Raw genomic sequence first — 20,583 nt, forward strand, 5'->3', positions numbered from 1 at the left:
CTGTGTGAGAAGGGTTGGGTGCAGTGAGACTTAGTCTGAGATCTTGGAGGTCCATTCACTCAGTAATATGCATATATATATGCACATATATCTATATATATGTGCATACTTGGTCAGGCATGGTGGCATACACCTGTCATCCCCGCACACAGGAGGCAGAGTCAGCAGGATTATTGTGAGTCATACCTACCAGTATGGGCTACATAGTGAACCCCGCCTCCAAGGGAAAAAAGAGGGGGTGATATTCTCAAGCCTGATACTTTGATGTACTCAAAGCTCTGCTGCTGTGAAACCGGAAGAAACAATGTCCAGTGCAGAGCATCAGTGAGCCGTGTGCTTGGAAGTGGGAGCATGACGTGTAGTCTGGAAGAACCGACCGATTCCTGGACAGGAAGGAATAACTGAACATAACTGACTTTTACAAACACAAGCTGGCTATTGGAAAAAGCAGGGCTGCTTTTAGCCTTATGGCTGGATACACCTTCTCTTGAGTGTTCTGTGCCGTCTGAACTTTGAGTAGTGCTGTGGAAAAAGTCGGCTTGAATTTCATTAGATTTGGTGGAGCTTGTCTGTTAAAAGATTACCTGCAAAAGTTATGGGGAACCACTGAGAATGGCTGATGGGCTAAGGCTAGCTGTGCATGCAATTTCCAGGAGAACTGGGAGCAGAAGTGAGGAAAATAACTCATTTATTGCAGGTAGGAAGCCTGAAAAGGCCTCAAGAGAGCATCTGGCCCAGGGGAAAGTCATCGACATGATGGACTCAATCCAGGAGCAAGTCCTTAGAATTCAGAGGCAGAGGCTGCCTTCCGGAAGGGCCACACCATGCTCTGAAAGCAAGTCCTGTGGCCACAGTTTCTCAGAGAAGAGATAGCGGGTGTCCCCACAGAGAGAGGAAGCTCATATTGGTACTCACAAATTCACCTGCCGCAGGAACACTTTCCCATGCACCTCCATGGATTACATGAGACCACCCACTGTCCTTGTGGGACTTACGTTTATTGTAGACACTCCCATCTCATGCTGAACCATGGAGGTCTCAGATGTGTGTGCCAACCCTGGTATGGTGAGAATTCCTTCCCTGGAGAGGCCCAAGCAAGTCTACCCTCTCCCCCTAAGGTTTGTCCTAATGGCGAACCAAAACAGATTCTACCAAATTCAACCTGGCAGACAAAAGGTTTATTGGGCTTACTTTGCTTATGCTGAGGGTTCTTCACAAGAGCAAGGGGGAACTCCACGCAGCAGCACTGGGAAGTCTTTGTCTGGCATGAATGATGGCTTCTCCGTGGCTGTGCAGAAGGAGCCTCCTTCCTCTAACCTTTCCAGGACTGTATACTCTAGCGCCCCCCCCAAGACACCTGAGCCACACGTGCTTAGGAAAGAATGGCATAGGAATACCTGGGAGGGAGTGCTGGGAGCTAAGTGGGGATTGTTACTGTCAATAGTCTCCAGGCAGGGATGGAGCTTGCAGGCAGGCACACCTGATCTAATGAAGATGGTGGCTGTCTTGCTCAGAGGACTGAGTTCTACAACTCCTGGGCCCAGGAGGGTGAATGCCAGCAATCTCTTGTTTTATGTCTTCATAACAATGGAAGATGAATGCAATGCACAAATTCCCACAAATAGTGACCACTGTTTCTTTGAAGACACTGACCATTACATCACAAGGAGGCACCTGTTGATGCTGGTCTTGGGGGTGCTTGGGGTGTTCTGTCCCCTGTTTGCATCGCCCTTACTCGATATTTATTCCACCCGAATTCGCCCGCTGCCTCCCTGAGAGGTCAATTCTATGGACCCTCCAGTTTGCTTTTGGGGTTCTGCTTGGATCCCATCAGTGGAAGGTACACAGGGAGGCAGAGATAGAGATATGGTTCAGTGGATAAAACACTTGCTGTGCAAATATAAGGATCAGAGTTTGGGCCCCCAGAACCCAGCAGAGCAAATGGAGTGATCACCTGTTATCCAAGCATTCTGGAGGCAGAGGACCCCAAGGAAAACCAGCTAGCAATGTTGGCTGAAATTGGTGAGTTTGGGCCCAGCAAGAAAACTTGCCTCAAAAAATAAAGCTGTGAGCATTTGGAGAAGACACCCAGTGTCAACTTCAGGATTTCACATGTGTTCTCATATATGCGCATACGCATTGGTACATACACATGCATTCACATACATGAGAACATTCATCTATGCAGGTGTGCACACACACAATCATGTACAGCACACACATAACTCATGCAAAAAGTTAAATTAAAAAAGGATTAGTGAGATGACTCAGTGGGTATGGGTGAAGGCATTACTGTTTAAGGTGGTGATCTGAGTTTAATCCCCAAAGCCACGTAAAGGTGTGAGGAGAAAACCAGGTCCACAAAGTTGTTTTCTGTCCACCACTCCCCGCCACGTGCACCATGTGCACACACATGTTATGCATACACACAATAATAAATCAATTTAAAAATGATGAATAAGGAGAAAAGGGACAGACCTCTGGCCTCCATACACATGTACACACACACACACACACACACACACACACACACACACACAGAAGGAAGAAAACATCGTTGGACTCCACCCTCGGGCCTGGTTCCTTGCAGAAAGTTCAGGTTTGCTGCCATTGGTTAAATGTGGTTGGAACAATTATTGGGTGGAGATGGAGGCAAGACGCTGACATTTCCCGGAATACCTCATCGAGTTCTTGTTGCTCTTGTGGGAACTGGCGGGGTTGAGAACACTCTGTGCCAAGGTCTCCTCCTGGGGCAGGCAGGGAGGCGTGTGCCTGCATGAAAGAGGCCTGAGAGGAACTGAGAGGAACCCTGACTTGGCATGAGGAGATCTGACTGTCAGTCCAGGCTTTGCCACACATTCATGGTTGAGCCTCAGGCCAATTACATAACTTGTGTGTCTAAGGGAAATCTGCTTAGCTGTTTATCCTCACGATCTCACAGGGTGGAGCTACGATTCAAGAAAAAGAGAAAAGAAAAATCTAAGATAAACCAAAACACAATAAGGAAAGGTCAGTGGTCACATAGATATCAGGGCATGGCAGAATCCAGGCCTGAAACACCATGTCCTGGCCCTGCCCACACCCTTGCAAATGCTTCCTCTCATAACTTTCATACACTCTCGTCCAGGGCCCCTGAGCCTCTCCTCCCATTTTCCCACAGCACCCAGCAAGCTTACAAAACAGCTAAGAAGAAGCTCAAAAAAAAAGTGTGTGTTGCATATGTGTGTGCACACACCCATTTGTGTACAAGTGCCAACAGAAGCCAGAAGAGGGTCTGGAGCTAGAGTTACAAGTGGTTGTGAGCCACCCTGCATGAGTGCTGGGAACCAAACTCAGGTCCTCTAGAAGAACAGCAAGTGCTCTTAAACACTCAACTATCTTTCCCCACACATCATCAATATTTTAATCTACTTCAAACATCGTTTTCTTAATTATGAGTGCCCTGAAGCATGGACAATAAGCCAAAACCTCAAATAATTGCCCTGGCGATCCTGTAACCTGGTATTTATCCCAGCTAGGTCTAAAGGTCTCTGCTCACTTGTAGGCCAATCCCCACTTCCAGCACATGGCGCATGATCAGTGAACGAGGAGGACCAACGATGGTACAGGAACAATACAAGAGGAGCCAAGTAACCGAGCTGACTGTTTAAACTGGCTTTCAAAGCTTAACCGATGGAAAGGAAAAGAAAGTGAGCCAGGGTGATCTTGTTCCGCCCTAGCTTATGCAACCGTGAGCCAAAGGGCAGAACTGTGGTAACTCTCAGGGGCCACTCTTGATCCAGACTTACACCGCAGGAAGAGAAAGCCAAGCAGAGCTTTTATCTGCCCCTCAGACGCCCTTGCAGTCTCCCTAACCCGACAAGTCTCTCATGGACTTCGGTCTGCTCAGACTCCCTGACTTGATCGTGCTCGCGTTAGGGAACTTTCACAAGGTCCCGACCTTCCCCGGCTTCAACTCTGGTTTGCTGAAGGAGCAAAGCAGTCATGGGTAGGGTTGGCATGCCAGGCAACTGTACATGGTGCTCTTCCCACACTCTCCAGATCCGCCAGAGTTCAAGGCCACTAGCTGCCGTTGGCAGAACTGTAGCATAGTGAGCCTTCTCGAATGTTGAGGGTTTTACCCCAAGAAGTTGATTGGCAAATGCTTGGCAGGGGATTTGTCTTTAGAAGAACTCCACAACAAGGCATGGAGTTGGGAGAACAGGTGGTTCACAGAGTTCTTTGGGGAGGGGACTTGTCTTCGAAGGAACTCCACAACAAGGCACGGAGTTGGGAGATAGGTGGTTCATAGAGTTCCCTGAGGGTCGGGAGAAGCTTAGCCTTAGGAGTGCACCACAGGCTTGCTCAAGAGCACCTCTTTCTTTCCCATTCTCCCAGTCTCCCCTGTGTTCTCATTGGTCATTATAGCGCCCCTGCCCACCCCCAAAGCCAGAAGTTCTCATGGGCTTGTCTGAGTCAAAAGACAGGGGCTGCAAAGGGAATTACCTAGCCTTAGCCTTGCCTCTGATTTCCTTTTCCACCTGGTCTCTGATCCTGTCACTATGAACCGTCCAACAATTTCTGTGAGTTTGTCCCTCACACCTTGGAACACACCTCTCCTTGGAACACACTGGCTCCCAGGATAAACCTCTCCCTTATTTTCCTCCTACCACTCCCGCCACCTCTGCCAGGAGCTTGTTAAAAGGGGAGTGTCACCTTCACTTTGACCCTTAAGAGTCCCCACCAGAGAGCTCCACTGCTTGTCTCTTGTGGCCTTGCTGAAAGAGCTCACCAGCTTCAGTGGCTTTGATGTCAGCTAATGAGGGCTCCCCAGGATATCTCTTCCATGCAGTGTCTGTTTTGAGTATTCTCCCCTTACCTTTGGCTGTCTGCTGGACAGAACCCCGGCTTAGCCCATGGGTGGTCACTTAATAAGCCCTCTACTAAGTCGTCATGGAAGAACCTCTTTCCTCTGAAGACATTTGACAGAGGATGGGATAAGAATGAGAAAGGGGGGGGGCAGGCTGAGGACAGTTGTGCACTGATTTTCATACAGGTAAGTCCTAGGTAGGTGGTATTGTTAGCTTTACACAGCCAAGAGTCACCTGGAAAGAGGTGATGAATTTCCTAGATTAGATTGATCTGTGGCCATGTCTGTGGGGAAATGTCTTGATTATTGATCGGCGTGGGAGGGCCCAGCCCACCGTGGATGTTTCTACCCCTGGGAAGGTAGGTGGTCCTGGGTTTTATAAGAAAGCTGTTAGGGCAAGCCATGAGGAGTAAGCCTCAGAACTCCCCAAAGAGCATCACGAAAAAGGGAGGGCTGGGGAGATGGCTCAGGCGCTAATCTTCAGAGGACCCGCGTTCAGCTCCCGTCGCCATATACATGGCTCACAACCACCTTAATTCCAGTTCCAGGGGACCTGATGCCCTTTTCTGGCCTCCACAGACACCTGTGCACATGCACGTGCATGCACACACACAAATAAAACATTAACTAAATTTAAGGGAAGGGGAAGGGATGTCTCAGAAAGAAAAATCCGGACACTTTGGGAGAGGGGAAGAATGGATGCCGGGAAATGAACCGAGAGATGCCTGCCATATTTCATGTGTGAGGAGCAAACTACTCAGACGTGTTAAGGTAACTGAAGTGAGCACTATGATGTGTGTAGTGGAGAGACATGAAGTGGCCCAGGGGCCTTACTCCACTATAGTTTCCAGCAGCCTGGACAGCTTGGTGGCAGGGTGGAGAGGGTGGCAAGCTGGCGGCTTGCCAGATCCCCATCCTGAAAGGATTGCTGGCGAGATTCCACAGCAGGGTAATAGAGTGCTTGGCGTGATGGATGGGAGAAGATGAGAGTTTGGAGGCAGTGATAGATTGGGTAAAGCAGAGCAGGTTCAAAGACCGAGACGGAGATGAACTCAGAGAAGGCTGCGAGAGGCTGAGGAAAGCTGGGGTGCACGCACAAACGGCGGCAAGCCAAGGCAGTGATCTAGAGAAGGCTAGGAAGAAAGGAGGGAAACACTGTCCTTCACAACCCAGGCCCACACCAGTAATGCCCGGAGGCTCCCTGGGCTCCATGGCCAGAAGAGAGACACTGTGTCACATGTGTGACAATGTATGGTGGGCTTGCTAACCTAATACACAACAATCTCACAGCAGCATCAGAAATCTGAGGCATGGGCTGGAGAGATGGCTCAGTGGTTAGCAGTGCTTGCTGCTCTTTCAGAGGACCTAAGTTCCACTGGTTCCCAAGTGCCCACACCAGACAGTTCACAGCCATCTACAACTCCGGATCCAGGAGGTTTTAACACCCTCTTCTGGGCTACATGGCAGCTGTATCCCTGTGTATATACCTACCTACCTACCTACACACACACACACACACACAATTTAAAAATAGTACAATCTAAAATATTAATTACGTGTGGGTGCGGGTGCTGCTGACCGTGAAATTTGGGGTCACCAAATGCTCCTAGAGTTGGACTTGCATGTGGTCGTGAACTCCCCAATATATTTGGTGGGAGTTGAAGTCAGGTCCTCTGCAAGAGCACAGTAAGTGCTCTCAACTGCTGAGATGTCTCTCCAGCCCACCTCCATATTAAAAAGGGAAGAAAGAAATCTGAGCCATGCCACTGATGTATTCTTTACCTGTTATTTCACATACATGTCAGCCCAGCTGGCCTACTGCATTTAAAAGCCACTTGGACTTCCCTTTGCTTTGACATCGAGTGCTAATAAGTCTGTGGCCACTTTAAGGTTTCCATCATCCAAGGACTCTGCAAAAATTGTTTATTTTTTCTTTCAAAGATATGGTAGTCTACCTCAGTTCTCAGGACAGAAGGGAGTGCGCAGATGTTAACAATGCGTGTGTTCAAATACTAATTTTTTAAATCAGACTTACTCTGAGCTCAAGGGATAAGCTTGGTAGGGTTTTGTACATTAGGAAGTCAGAGGCAATGAGGCTTGAAGGTACTACAGTGCTGTCTCCTGCATGCTCATCAGAATACGCATTTCCTGATCACAACATGAAAAATCTACACACACACACACACACACAGCTAATAAATGTAACCATCTATATTTCCTTGCTCATCTCTTCAAGACCGACGTTACAGTAAAAGAATCATTTTTTATTTAGTTTTTAATAATTCTCTGTTAGACATTAATAAGACAAGAAAACAGTGAAGCCAATTTTCCACTTAGGCCTCATGTACGAGACAGAGGTTTAAGTTTGGGGTAGGGAACAGTCAGGCTGGCGTATTAGTTAGAGTGTAAAATGCTGGCTACAGCAACAGGCTATCTTTATGGTCAAGCTACTAAAATGTCATCAGTTTATTCACAGATGGCCTGGAGATGATGAGATCACTTACATCTGTGTTTCCCTGGCCATCTGTGTCATATGGCCATCTCTACCCACACAGAAGACCCAGAAGAGTAGTCATACAAACAAGTTTATTAAACACATGGGCAAACTGCCACTGACAGAGACCCCTGGACACAGACACTAAACTTAAAATAACTTCTTCCAGATGACCACTGGGACTGTCTGTCACTGTGTTAACTTTTCCTAGGGCGACACAACCGCATGTCTATTCACTACAGATGCGCATGAAGGACAGATTCAAGTATGATCCTATGCAAGTCAATTATGGTGAAACCTGTTAGTTTACTTTACTCGCTTATAGCGGATGGGCGAGGGGTTGTGTACAAAAGTATAGGTGACCCCAAACATATGCATCACTGCAAAGTCCCAGCTTACTCTGGATGACAGCCTCGTGGAAGCATCGAGTTCAGATTTTCACCCACCTTCACTTCCCATAAACCCTAGCATCTCCCATGAACACTTGCAGCTGGGGAGAGGGCCGTAGACAGAATCTTAGGTGAGGGCCTCCAGATTTTCCTTTCCTCAATCTACTGTGGAGTGTTAATAGGCCCATTATTATCATCATAAACCAGGGTACCATTGCACTGATCTGCTCTTGTTGCCATGGCTACCTGATCAATTCCAAGGTGGTGTCTTATCATGAATCTCATAGCTCCCATCATTGGGGCATGAGTACTAACCATCCTGTGTACTCTCTTTTCATTGATGTTGTACAAAAACAATGCCCTTAGAGGGTGTAAATAGCATTCCTGTCTGAAGCAGAGGGCAGTTAGATGTCCTGGATAATGATAATAGTAATAATAGTAAAAATATAATAATAAGATATATCTTTGTGAGGTCAGTCATTTTCCTCATAACCTCTTCAAAAGATTCAGGGTTTTAAATTTGTAGTAGCTCATGTTTAGCACACATCTGTGTTGAGTCTTCTAGTCTGTGAACACAGTTTAAGGTCTTCTATTAGGTATTTGGTTTCTCTCAGTGATGTGTTATTTTACATTTTTAAAACTAATTTAAATAGTGAAAGTTTGACGTCTTCTTTTCCTATTTGTATCCCCTTTATCTCCTTTTGTTGTCTTATTGCTGTAGCTAGAACTTTAAGTACAATATTGAAGAGATATGGAGACAGTGGACAGCCTTGTCTTGTTCCTGATTTTAGAGGAATTGCTTTGAGTTTCTCTCCATTTAGTTTGATGTTAGCTGTTGGTTTACTGTATATTGCTTTTATTATGTTCAGGTATGTTCCTGTTATCCCTGATCTCTCTAGGACCTTTATCATGAAGGGGTGCTGGATTTTGTCAAAGGCTTTTTCAGCATCTAGTGAGATGATCATATGGTTTTTCTTTCGCAGTTTGTTTATATGGTGGATTACACTGATAGATTTTCTAATGTTGAACCATCCCTGCATTCCTGGGATGAAGCCTACTTGATCATGGTGGATGATTTTTCTGATGTGTTCTTGAATCCGGTTTGCGAGTATTTTATTGAGTATTTTTGCATCAATGTTCATGAGGGAAATTGGTCTATAGTTCTCTTTCTTAGTTGTGTCTTTGTGTGGCTTGGGTATCAAGGTAATTGTAGCCTCGTAGAAAGAGTTTGGCAGTAAGCCTCCTGCTTCTATTGTGTGGAATACTTTGAGGAGTATTGGAATTAGCTCTTCTTTGAATTTCTGGTAGAATTCTGCACTGAAGCCATCTGGGCCTGGGCTTTTTTTGTTTGGGAGACTTTTGATGACTGCTTCTATTTCATTAAGTGTTATAGGTCTGTTTAGATTGTTTATCTGCTCTTGATTTAGTTTTGGCAAGTGATATCTATCCAGGAAATTGTCCTTTTCCTTTAAATTTTCAAATTTTGTGGAGTACAGATTTTCAAAGTATGCCCTGATGATTCTCTGGACTTCCTCAGTGTCCGTTGTTATGTCCCCTTTTTCATTTCTGATTTTGTTAATTAGCATGCTCTCTCTCTCTGTCTTTTGGTTAGTTTGGACAGAGGTTTGTCTATTTTGTTGATTTTCTCAAAGAACCAACTCTTTGTTTCATTGATTCTTCTCAATGTTCTCCTGGTTTCTACTTGATTGATTTCAGCCCTCAATTTGATTATTTCCTGGCATCTGCTCCTCCTGGGTGAGTTTACTTCTTTTTGTTCTAGAACGTTCAGCTGTGCTATTAATTCTCTAGTACGACTGTTCTCCAGGTTCTTCATGTGGAAAAGAAGAAGTCAAACTTTCACTATTTTCAGATGATATGATAGTTTACATAAGTGACCCCAAAAACTCCACAAGGGAACTCGTAGAGCTGATAAACACCTTCAGCAATGTGGCAGGATACAAGGTAAACTCAAAAAAATCAGTGGCCCTATTATATACAGATGATGAAGTAACTGAGAAAGAAATCAGAGAAATCTCACCCTTTACAATAGCCAAAAACAGCATCAAATATCTGGGGATAATGTTAACCAAAGAAGTGAAAGACTTGTATATCAAGAAGTTTGAGTCTTTAAAGAAAGAAATCAAAGAGGATACCAGAAAATGGAAAGATCTCCCATGCTCTTGGATTGGTAGGATCAACATAATAAAAATGGCAATCTTGCCAAAAGCAGTCTACAGATTCAATGCAATCCCTATCAAAATTCCATCACAATTCTTCAAGGACCTGGAAAGAACATTAATCAACTTTACATGGAAAAACAAAAGGCCCAGGATAGCCAAAACAACCCTATACAATAAAGAAACTTCAGGAGGCATCACCATACCTGACTTCAAGCTCTTATTATAGAGCTATAGTCCTGAAAACAGCTTGGTATTGGCACAAAAATAGGCAGGTAGACTAATGTAACCGAACTGAAAACCCTGATTTTAACCCACACACCTATGAACACTTGATTTTTGACAAAGAAGCTAAAACTATACAATGGAAAAAAGAAAGCATCTTCAACAAATGGTGCTGGCATAACTGGGTACTGGTATGCAGAAGATTGCAGATAGATCCATGTTTATAGCCTTGTACAAAACTTAAGTCCAAACGGATCAAAGATCTCAACATAAATCCAGCCACACTGAAACTTTTAGAAGAGAAAGTGGGAGATACTCTTCAATGAGTTGGTACAGGAGACCACTTCCTAATCATAACACCAGTGGCACAGACACTGAGATCGACAATTAACAAATGGGACCTCCTGAAACTAAAAAGCTTCTGTAAGGCAAAGGACACAGTCAACAAGATAAAAAGGCAGTCCACAGAATGGGAAAAGATATTCACTAACCCCACATCTGACAGAGGGCTAATCTCCAAAATTTACAAAGAACTCAAGAAGCAAGTCTCCAAAACACCAAAGGATCCAATTAAAAGGTGGTGTACAGAACTAAATAGAGAATTCTCAATAGAGGAGGCTAAAATGGCCAAGAGACACTTAAGAAAGTGCTCAACATCACTAGCCATTAGGAAAATGCAAATCAAAACAACTTTGAGATACCGTCTTATTCCTGTCAGAATGGCTAAAATCAAAAACACCGAAAACAATTTATGCTGGAGAGGATGTGGAGAGAGGGGAACACTCCTCCACTGTTGGTGGGAGTGACAACTCGTACAGCCACTTTGGAAATCAGTATGGAGATTCCTCAGGAAAATGGGAATTAATCTACCACAAGACCCAGCAATTCCACTCTTAGGCATATATCCAAAGGAGGCAAATTCATACAACAAGAGCATCTGCTCTACTATGTTCATAGCAGCATTATTTGTAATAGCCAGAACCTGGAAGCAACCTACATGCCCCTCAACTGAACAGTGGATAGAGAAAATGTGGTACATTTACATAATGGAGTATTACTCAGCAGACAAAAACAATGGAATCTTGAAATTTGCAGGTAAATGGATAGCACTGGAAGAAACCATCCTGAGTGAGGTAACCCAGTCGCAAAAAGACAAACATGGTATGTACTCACTCATATATGGATTTTAGACATGGATCAGGATAGTGGCAGTCTGCACTTCCACTGATAGAGAGTCTGGGAAACAAGAAAGAACCTAAAAGATATACATAGTACCCAAGAGAAGAGGATTGGGACAAGATCCTCTGGATGGGGAACAGGGCGAGGGGGGGGAGTGGGAGCTGGGAAGAAGAGAGGGGGAGAAGAGGAAGAGAGAGTAGGTCATGGGGGAACAGGAAGGTTGAGTGGGGGAGCGGTAGAATAGGGGGAAGAGGGAATCATAGGTTAGAAGACAGATCAGGCACCAGAGTGACCCCTAGTGATCTAAAGGGATGACACCAATTGGCAAGCTAAGCAATAGTGGAGAGACCACCTCGAATGCCCATTCCTGATAATGAACTTGATGTCTATAACCATCCAGGAGCCTTCATCCAGTGACTGATGGAAGCAGAGGCAAACACCCACAATTAAGCACTGAACTGAACCCAAGGAACCCAGTGACAGAGAGAGAGGAGTGATGAGCAAATTGGCAAAGAATGGGCTGGCAAAACCAGCAGAGACAGCTGAGCTGAACAGGCAAGAGCTCTTGGACCCCAGACCGACAGCTGGGAGGCCAGCATGGAACTGATCTGGACCCCCTGAATGTGAGAGTCGGTGAGGAGGCCTGGGCAACCTATGGGGCCCTGAGCAGTGGATGAGTGTCTATCCCTGGAATACAAACAGTCATCGTGTGCCCATAGCACAAAGAGGGATGCTCTCTCAGCCTGGACTCTTAGGGGAGTGCCTGGACCCTACCCTGAGTGAAATGACAGACTCTAGATATCCCCTATGTGGAAGGAATTGGCAATAGGGTGGGAGGATTGGGGGGGGAGGAAGGGGAGTGCGGGAGGAGGGGAGGGAGAGGGAACTGGGATTGACATGTAAAACAAGCTATTTAAAATTAAAATAAAAATTTTTTAAAACTAATTTAAATATTTTTGTGTGTATGTGTGCTTTGCCTGCAGGTATGTCTATATACTGCTTACTTGTCTGATGCCCACGGAGCCTAAAAGAGGGTGTCAGTTGTGCTGGGACTGTGATGGCTGTGAGTCACGATGTGGGGGCTGCTAATTGAACCTAGGTCATCAGAAGAGCAGCCAGTACTCATGACCCTTTACCTATCTCTTCAGCCCAAAATGACATCACTTTGAACAATAACCTTCCAAATGCTCTGTTTGATTTATCTCTCAATACTTTTTGGGCTTTGGGTGTTTTTACACACAGTGCTTTCAAAATTTATAATTGTCTGTTGCTGGAACCTGTCCAGCTTCCATTTGGGCCAGCATTGCTTTGCCCTTTGGAAGGACATTTTTGTTTTGAGACAGGGTCTCCGCAGGCTGGTTGCCAGTGTGAACTTTCTTGCTCAAGCAATCTTCCCTCTCCAGCGGCCCCTGCGTGGGGAGGGCAGCCAGCAGCACAGCACCTACCCCACACTGAGGCACTTTGTAGGCAACAGGAACCAACACAGTGTTGCCTGTCATCCTACAAACAGTCCTGTGCTTTCTCTCTTGCTCCGACATCCTGTGTCTCCAGGGAAACTTTCTCAGATGACCATGTTAGCTTGTAAATAAACTAAAATTCCAGTCCTTTCCAGTTTGTAGAGTTTCCTATTTATATTTATCATTATCAAAAGCCACTAAATGTCACTGGCTTACCAACCATTTTTAGCCTTCAGGGATCCTAAACAGTAGACCTAGTTCAATCTTAAAATGAAAACCCATGCTTTTAAAGGGAGTCAGTGATAACAGTATAAACTATGGAGTCCCTGGGTATATGTAACCTGATGTTGGGACTGCCACACTATATAACTCCAGGCCTAGTATTCACAGCATAATCTAGGAAAAGCAAGATTTCTTCTTTTCCTAACACTACCAATTGTAAAATACACCATAATTTTGGGTGTCACTGAGAAAGAAAATGCTGCCTATTAAATTATGACAAAATGCTCTCTTTTTACTCAGATTTTATTGTGTATTTACTGAAGGCATTGTTTTAGACTTACTGTTTATCTGTCTTGCTCACATATGAGCATAGATAAATGGCATATTAATTGGAAGAAAGAAGTAAGAACTATTCACAGGCATCGTGATTGTTTACATGGAAGGTCCTGAAGAATAGAATATAAAAAGCCATTGTGATACCCCCCCTGGTTGCAAGATTCTAGGTGAATATACAATAGTTCCCTTTATTTCCAGGAAATGGTAATGAACAATTATCCATTTAAAAAGAAATGCTTCACATAATGCCACCCAAATCCTGTGAAGTATTTAGAGATAAGTCACATAGACTCTGAAAGGTTTGTGTTCAAAATTCTCACACTGCTGAGAGGAATCAGAAACCTAAATGCATGACAAGCTCCACTGGGCTTAGAAGACTCGAGGTTGTGAAGGTATCAATTCTTTCTAAATTGATCTATAAATTCACATGATCCCCTCAAACCCAAATCCAAGTAGCTTTTGTATTGAATCAGAAAAGTCAATTATAAGACATATAAGAAAAAGCAAACCCTCAAGGATAATTTGAAACAAAATGTTGAAGACCTAGAGTCCTCACCTTCCTGGTTTGCTTTAAAGCTCCACAATCAGTCCTGCAAGCGCTGACAAAGGGACAGAGACACAGATCGATGAAACAGAACAGAAAATAAACCCACACTCACACAATCCATTGATTTTCAATACATGTTGAACTCAGTAGAGAAAGGACAGCCATTTCGACAAATGGTAATAAAGCAATCGGACACTGGCACAATGCCTCATGCCATGCACTAAAAAATTAAATTGAAATAGACTGCCCACCTACTTATAAAATTTCTAAGTCTCATACAACTTCTTTAATAAAATACAGGAAAAAATCTTGGTTTGAGAATAGAGCTCATAGAAAGCATAACACAGATAAAAAAAACCAACCTGAGAAATTGGAATACACAAAATTTAAACGTTCTTTTCTTAAAAAGGCACTGTTAAGAAAAGTGAAAATAGAAACCACAGATTGAAGTGCCTTGTGTAAAACAAGATAACCAGAATTACAAGTCAGTGAGAGAAACAACACACTTGGAAAGGATTCAAACAGACATTTTGTCAAAGAAGATATATGAACAGCAAAGGAGCCCATGAAAGGATGTCCAAAACCATTAGTAAACTTAGAGATGCAAATTAAAACCGTTAATGAGGGTAGAGCAACAGCTAGGTGGCTAAGCACTGGCTGCTCCCACAGAGAGCCAGCATTTATTTCTCAGCACCCACATGGCAGCTTAAACCTCCTGAGACCCCCAGTCTCATGGAGATCTGGCTGGCGCCCTCTTCTCACCTCCACAGGAACTACACACACACACACACACACACACACACACACACATTCAGCAGCAGTCATACACACAAAATAAAAACCAAAAATGACCTCAATAAAAGGTGGAGAGGCCATAGAGTTTGGAAAGTAGGTGACAAAATTCAATAAAAGTAATGAGTACTATTGTCTCTCAGTACAGTGGGTTGACTCTAGTTGATGGTATCCTGTCAAACATTTTATGAACAACTTGAAGAGGGGAACTTAAAGCATTCAAATGCACAATGGCAATAAGGAGATGGAGATAGTAACGCCCTCATTGTATGTATGGACATTAACACATACTATGATGGGTAAGTTTAAGGGTACACTTGGCAGGATATAGAATCCTGTAAGTTGGGTCTCTGGGTGTGTCTGGGAGGCATTTTCTTGAGTATGTTGAAGGAAGTGTTGAAGACCTGCCCACTGTGGGTGGCACCATTCTGAGGCTCTAGATGGCATAAGACTTGAAGGGCAGTTGAGCAGCAGCAGCAACTTTCCTACAGTTCTCTTGACGGTGGACCCCTACCACACGACCCTACTGAAGGGGAAATCAAACACAACCACAGCACACACAAGGGCATGATTCATCACGAGTAAGAGTCGGCATCATGGAGAGCAAGATTAAATTTTAAACAATTTAAGACAATTAAAGGTTTTATAGTCTCTCACTGGTACCTGTACTAATGATGTCAACGGAATCTTTTTAAAAGGCAGGAGAAGACAAAGGTCTCACAAAGAGTTCAATCTCAGCTTGAGACAAGGAAGAGGAAGCCCAGGGTTTCTGCCTCATCTCCAAATCTCCGTTTGGAATTTCTGAATAGAATAAGAGTGACTGGGGTGGAGTGAGAGTTGAGACAATGGGCTCTATTGGCAAGGAAATATTGAAGAAAACACACCTAGGTATTTAGCAGACACGTCTTGTCTAATCTCTTGATGTTGCAATATGGGGATCGAGAAAGCTCACGGTAGGTCGTCTTGCAATTGAGTTACCAAAACAAACATGCAAAAAACAAACAAAACTGCACATAAAAAACTCTTATGTCGTAAGTTCACAATTTTATGTTGGGCCATATCCATAGCTTCCTGGAGCACAGGTAACCTCTGGCTTTGAGGTGAACACAACTGGGAGGTTTTTCTGAAGACTCTGTGAAAAGAAACATCACGCTGGTTAGAAGGGAGGCAGACAGTGGGTCGGGAGAAGAAAAGAACAGTCTGAAGAGCAGCAGCAAAGTGTGTGGTGTGGAAAGCACAGAGACGTTGCAGTTAAGAAAGAAAGACCCCGAGGAAGGGTTAACAGATCCAGGTGAAGACACATCTGAGAATTGGAAAAGACAACCTTACGAGGGAGGCGTTTCTCAGTGCTGCATTCTGGGGAAGTGAACTAAGAAGCATGCAAGAGTGAAATTGTAAAATTTACACCCAGTGAGACGCTCAGAAGTGGGAGGGGTGAGTAGTGAGCACCCTGCGGAAGGGTGAGGTTTTAAAGTCAGTTTTGAGGTAAAGTGTGTGCGTGCGTGCGTGCGTGCATGCGCGCGCGCGTGCGTGCGTGCGTGCGTGTGTGTGTGTGTGTGTGTGTGTGTGTGTGTGTGTGTGTGTGGACCAGAGACCAACCTCTGTGTCATCCTCTGACACTCTCTGTCTTGGTTTTTGAGACAGGGTCTCTCAGTTTTACCTAGAGGTCAGACAGCTTGGCCAGTGAGGCTCAGGAGCCTCATCTCATCTCTGCCTCTCCAGCACTGGGATTGCACACATACGGGTGCACCATCATGCCCAGATTTTCACATGGATTCTGGAGACAAAACCCAGTGCTCAGCCTGAGCCATCTCCACAGCCCCTGGTGCAGAGAGAAGAACATTGTAATTGATTTGGGCTTGCTTTTTAGCATTTTATTTATCAGGTATAAATTAAAATTTGTCCTTAACTCCTAAATTCATCTTATAAATTCTACTTAATATTTTAGTCCTGGTATACTTTATATAAAATAATTATCTTCAGGAAAACTTTAATACAGAATCCACTGGTGGCTTAAGGGAATTCAATATTCATTAATGCTAAGTAAATTTGATTGAATGGACTAATTTCATTTAGATGCTTTAAAAACATTTGTAAATTTAATATATTTGATTTTTCTTTACAAAGTTAGAATAGCTAGATGCAGTAAACTCCCAACCCAAGAAACTAGTCTTTCTTGTAGGATCAAACAACTCCTCAATATAAATTCTGTTAACCATTTTAACACTGATTATAAATTAAGCGGCTTCCTCTTATACCACTTAACATCAAATCAAACCAACATTTAATTTGGAATCATAGGCGGATTTGTCATTTCCTTGAATATGCCAAATTCAATTATATTTTGCAAGCATTTAAAATACCGAAATTGTAGAGATTACCCTGAATGAACACAAGCTAATTAATGCCAAGGGTTTGATGTACCTTATATCTCCTGTCATTCTAGGCTTAAGAAATACTTAGCCCACTAAGCTTTACAGTGGTTTTAAGTTTCAGATCCAGCTGTCACCCAGAGCAAGGTCCAGTTCCTAGGTGCTGCTGCACAAGCATGTGGGGCTACCTCTGCTATTGCTGTGCTGACACCATGACCGAGACAACTTGAGGACAGGCTTTATTTCTGCTTACTGCTTACAGTCCAGCATTGACGGAAGTCAGAAGAGAAGCTCAAGGCAGGAGCCTGGAGGCAGGATGGGAAGCAGAAACCGTGGAGAAGTACCACCTGCTCCACGCGGATTTCTCAGCCTGCTTTCATATGCCATCCAGGACAGGGGCCTACGGGGGCACCATCCACAGTGGGCACAGCCCTCTCATACCAAACATCAATCAAAAAATGCCCCCACAGACTTGCCTATAGACCAATCTGATGGCGACACTTTCTGAACTGTGGTTCCCTCACCCCAGGTGACCTTCTCCCTTCTGTTAAGTTGATCTAAGTCAAACCAGGCCAGAGACGGAGACAGTAGGTATTGGGACCTCAGGCCGGGAACCACCCATGTCTGTGGTGGTCCTTCCTGTAACACAGACTGATATGCTGAGACCCTGTGTCAGTCATGGTTTTCTAGAGGACCATAACTCATGCATTGAGTACTTACCACAAAGGGCATTTATTAGATTGGCTTACGTGATAGGGGCTGAAGAGTCCCTGGGTTGGCTGTCTGCACACCGAAGAGCCTGAGAGCCCAGCAGATGCCCGGTGCATAAGGCTGGCTAGGCAATGCAGCACCCGCGGTCTGGCACTAAGGCCTGGGGGATTCCTGGAGAGACCCTGGGAGGTGGAAAACCAGGGAAGCTGGGTTCTATGTCAGCAGCAGATGGCTGCAGCAGGACAAAGCCACTTTCCGCAAAGAAGAGGAAGAGAGGCTATGCAGGCAAAGACAGCCACATGTCTTTAAATTTTGCCTGTTTCAGGAAGATTGGCATCTTTGGGGAAGACTTTGTGAGGAGACGCCCTCCCAGACCTGGCCTGTGGTCTCTTGGCTGACTGCTTGAGTGTCTGGATTCTACGATCTTCTGCCAGCTTTCCAAGGCCCGTCTTCTAACTCTGAGGCTCATTTGAACACATTCACCTTAGTGATGTTGGCAGAATCTGCCCTTCTGGCTTTTTTGTTAGCTTTAGGCTCACAACATCCCTGAATGTCAGGAATAAACCTCGGTGTATTTAGACAAATCAGTCTGCAGAGCAACAGAGAAAATATTAATCAGAAAAGCCTCAGATTATCAAAATAAATGATAAATATTTAGAAGACCTCAAATGAAAAGATTTACTTTATTTGTACACACACGCACACACACATGCACACACCCCCCCCTGAGTGTCCATACATGCATCACATGTGTGCAGTATTCTAGAGGACCAGAAGAGGGCACTGTTGAACAGTTACAGGTGGTTATTAACTGAACTTTGTCCCCTGTTCTTGACTGCTGAGCTCTCTCTCTAGCCACAGATTTTTTTAATTTGAGATAGGGTCTTACTATAGAGCCCCATTTTTTTTTTTTACGTAGAACCGACTGTCCTCAAATCACAGAGGTCCACCTGACTCTGCCTCCTGAGTGGTGGGATTAATGTCATGGACTATCACCAGGCTTGTATAGAAGACCTTTAATATTTATTTAAATAAATGTATAAGAGAAAAGAAGAGGGATTGGTAGGAAATATTGAAGCATACCAATTAAATCTAAACAATCGCTGATCATTTAAAATAAAACTTGAATGGCTGGAGAGATGACTAGTAGCTACCCACACTTGCTGCTATGTCAGGGAACTGGAGTCCATAACACCCACATCAGGCATCTGACAATAACCCCTGACGTCTACTCCATGGAACCCCAAACCCTGTTCTGACTTTCAGTGTTATGTACACATACATGCACATACCCACTGTCCTACCCCCCCCCACCGGTGACAAACTAAATACAACCCTTAAAAACATAAAGTGGAAATGAGTAATGGATACAGGATGCATGGTCTGAATGACAAGTTGAAGGTCTCAGTGATGAGCTGGAGATTAAGAACACTGACGGTAGCAGACCCTGTTGATGCTTTCCCCCCACATCCACTCAAGGCCAGGTGCAGCTGTGACAGGCAGCTGTCACTGTGTGCACAGCCTCTCTCAGACATGTGTCTTCTACGCCCCCGTGTTTTCTTCCTGTGCCAGGAAAACTTGAGCGTGTGCAGTCTGGAAGTTCGGCTGCATTAACACCAGGGCAGCTTGCATCCCCTGAGGAGTCGGGGTTGCAGGGCTTCCTGTCCCTTCTTGCTTCCCCAGAGACTGAGCTGCAGCAGGTGTCCTCAACAGAAGACGGCGGCTCCTAACTGCTCCTTAAGGCTTTCTTCTCTTCCTGGCCTCTCACTTTCCCAGGACTTCTTCCCTGTCTCTTGTTGTCCCTACAAAAACGCCTGTACCCACCCTCTTAGGATGACTCTCTGAAGACTGCAAAGGAGACACTAGTTAACTTTAAATTTTTAATGTAAGCATGCCCGCTACCATTAAGAGTCATTACCACAGTGACACAGATAGAATATGTAGCTTCCAAACACATATAAAATGAAAAAAAGTTAAAAAAATTTAATAAATATGAGAAAAGAATGGGGTATAAGAAATAAGCATAAATGGAGAACAAATATTCTATTTCACAGACATTGACTGTAGAATATGCCTGAATTTTATGCAACCAGCAAAGAAAAAAACTGGTAATTACATTAATTACAAGAAAAATTATCATTTCAAAGGTATGAAAATGTACGTTTTACGACTGATGAAATTTAATGGCACAAAGAAAGATTATAGAAACAAATATAAATATTCAATAATCATAATTAATAACATCAAAGAGCTAAATAATTTAGGAGATCAGATTGCCTAACTGAGTGTGCTTAGCAGTTTCACTCTGTGTTGTTCAGAAGGGATTACTTCAAACAGGGATGGCGGGAAGGTCACACCGGAAGGGAAAAAAGATGAAACTGGGAAGCAAAGCTACCTTTGCTGTCATAGTGGGCGGACTCTCTCCATCAGGGTCTTTTGCATAAGAAGAGTGACTCCCTAATGATAAAATTTCAATCCATGAGAAGCCTGTGGTATCATGTTTCCTAGAGATCACAGAAGTGAAACAGCTTCAAAATATACAAAGGAGAGATGGGTGTGGTGGTGCAAGCCTTTAGTCCCAGCACTCAGGAGGCAGAGGTAGGCAGGTCTCTGTGAGTCCAAGGCCAGCCTGATCCACATAGTGAGTTCTAGGACAGGCAGGGCTACACACAAACAGATACATGAAGGAAGAAAAGAGTTAAATACAAGAAAAATCTCAAATTTGCAACACATGGTTTTTTTAATTTTATTTTTTATAGATCAAGTAAATAAAAATCCATAAGTCTTTGGAGAACATTATTGTAAAGCCATAATACACTGAACACATATTGGA

Source organism: Mesocricetus auratus, unplaced genomic scaffold (genome assembly GCF_017639785.1).
Source record: "Mesocricetus auratus isolate SY011 unplaced genomic scaffold, BCM_Maur_2.0 Super-Scaffold_100021, whole genome shotgun sequence".
NCBI classification, from domain to species: Eukaryota; Metazoa; Chordata; class Mammalia; order Rodentia; family Cricetidae; genus Mesocricetus; species Mesocricetus auratus.